The sequence below is a fragment of the Carya illinoinensis genome, chromosome 3 (assembly GCF_018687715.1).
Source record: "Carya illinoinensis cultivar Pawnee chromosome 3, C.illinoinensisPawnee_v1, whole genome shotgun sequence".
Taxonomy (NCBI): Eukaryota; Viridiplantae; Streptophyta; class Magnoliopsida; order Fagales; family Juglandaceae; genus Carya; species Carya illinoinensis.
Genome location: NC_056754.1, coordinates 19,505,806 through 19,508,588, shown reverse-complemented (window position 1 = coordinate 19,508,588; position 2,783 = coordinate 19,505,806).

Below are 2,783 nucleotides of genomic sequence, written 5' to 3'. Positions count from 1 at the left end.
TTCCGGGTTTGCAACCCACAAACCCACCCTTCAACACCTTTGTTTCTCAAATGGACACCAAACCTGTGTGTCATAAAGTTGGTCACACAGCTCTCTTGTATTACCACAGATTCAACCATTCCTATTAATCTCCACCACCAGCTTTCCTCTCAGCGAATTACACGACCTTTACTTCATCTCTCTCTCAAACCAACACTTGGTTTTATGATTTTGGCAGCTTCCCATCATTTTACTTCTGAGTTCCAAAACCTTAATTGGGATTCAACTACATATCAAGGCCCTGAGCAAGTGAGCGTCGGTGATGGCTCCAGTCTTCCCATACACAATGTTGGAATGGCACAACTGAGCTCTAACACTGCAAAATTTCTCTTAAACAATCTTTTCATTTTCCCTTGATTTCTCGTAACCTTCTTTTAGTTTGTCAATTCTGTCATGATAATAGAGTTTTCTTTGAGTTTAACTCCTCTATTTTTGTGAATGATTCATCCACCCAGGAAGTTCTTCTTCAAGGCCACGTTGAGGATGGATTGTATGTGTGTCAGACTGATGATGAGCCCTTCACAGTCTCTCTACAAGCTTTCCTTGGTCTTTACACAACGGCTCAACTCTGGCACTCAAGGTTGAGCCATCCCTCCCCTCGCACAACCTCCCTCATCTTTTGTCGATTTAGTCTACCTCTTAGCACCTTTACTATGATTCATCACTGTCCAACATGCTCCTCTACCAAATCACATACCCTTCCTCATCCCCCCTCCCACTCGATCCACCTATCCTTTTTAATTGTTGTTTTTATATGTATGGGGTCCAGCTTCTATCTTATCTACTAAAGGATCTCACTATTTTATTTCAATAGTGAATGATTATTCAAAGTTTATCTGGTTCTTTCCCATGCAATTAAAACCAAATGTCTCCACTCTTGTTCTTACTTTTCTCAGATTTGTAAGCAATACTTTTTCATCAAATATTGGTTCGGTTCAAATTGATGAGGGAGACAAATTTCAACCTCTCCAATCTATCTTTCGCTCCTTTGGTATTTCTCTAGAATCACTTGTCCATACTCTCATCAACAAAATAGGAGTGTGGAACGATGTCACCATCACATTGTGGAGACAGGCCTTTCATTACTTTCTGATGCCTCGGTTCCTCACATTTATTAGGTTGAAACCTTTCAAACCGCTACTTATTTAATCAATCACATGCCTACACCACTTCTTTAAAATTATTCTCCCTTTGAACTATTAATGGGTCAAATTCCAGATTATTCTTTTTTACGAGTCTTCAGGTGCACTTGTTGGCCCAATTTACGGCCATTTACTCTTCATAAATTGGACTATCGATCTAAAGAGTGTGTGTTCATGGGCTACAGCCCGAATCATAAAGGTTATGTCTATCTTCATACTCCATCAGGCCGCAATTTTATTTCCAGGGATATTATGTTTAATGAGTCCAGCTTCCCCTTCTCTCAGAAGCCCAATCCAAAAAAGTTGTTGTCTACGCCTTCCCCTTCTATCTCAACCCTCCCTCTCACTTAGCTCATTTCACATCTTGGCCTGACCTCAGATACTCTCTCATCTCAATCCGTGTCCAAGTTGCCCTTATCTCCTCTAGGCTCACCCTCAGGCCCATTGCCCACTCAGCCCCTACTAGGGTTCAATCCACTTCCACTTATCCATCTCTTTCACCCTTTCACCCCTCTACTCCCAAAAATCCTAATCCCACAGACTTCTCCCTCTCACACACAGACTCCTCATCCCCTTTATTTGGTTCTCCGTCTCCCCCTCTTGCATCTCCTCTTAAACATCCAATGGTTACTAGATCTCATTCCAATAGTTTATGTCCTCGTTGGCGCATGGATGGCACTATACCATGGCCTACTCCCAAACCAACTACTTCCCTCACTGTGTCTTCTTTTCCTTTAGAGTCTTCTCTTGTGTTTGTTCCCGAAGAACTCTCATCATACACTGAAGCCTCCAAACAACTGCAATGGCATTTTGCCATGACCACTGAAATAGATGCCCTTCTCCTCAATAAAACTTGGGATCTTTACCACCTTCCCCCACCTATAATCTACTCAGTTCCAAGTGGATCTTAAAAACTAAATGCAGTGCTGATGGAACACTTGAGAGGCACAAGGCAAGGCTTGTCGCTTAAGGGTTTCATTAGCAACAAGGTATTGATTACTCTGAGAGACATTTGGTCCCGTTGTCAAACCCACCACCATTCAGCTTTGCGAACTGGGCTCTTCACCAACTGGACATACATAATGCATTCCTACACGTGGATCTTGAGGAAGCAGTTTATATGAAACAACCTCCCAGGTTTGTGAACCCTGATTTCCCTCTCCATGTATGTAAGTTAAAGAAGTCTATCTATGGTTTGAAACAGGCTCCTAGGGCCTAGTTTGCTAAACTTAGTAATAAACTGATTTCTCTACGTTTTCGGTGTTCTAGTGCTGATTCTTTGTTGTTTATCATGCACACTATATCTAGTCGTATTTATATCTTGATATATGTTGATGATATCGTCGTAGCTGGATCTAATTCCATGCTTATATATGAGTTTATCACTTCCTTACGTGCATATTTTCCCATTAAGGATCTGGGATTGTTACATTATTTTCTTGGTATTGAAGCTCATCAAACATCCTTGGGTCGGTTTTTATCTAAGTCTAAATACATCACTGATTTACTAAAACGGACCAATGTGCACAACTCTAAACTTGTGTCTATGCCTATGTCGTGCTCAGAAAAACTCACAACTTTAGATGGTTGTACATTTGAGGA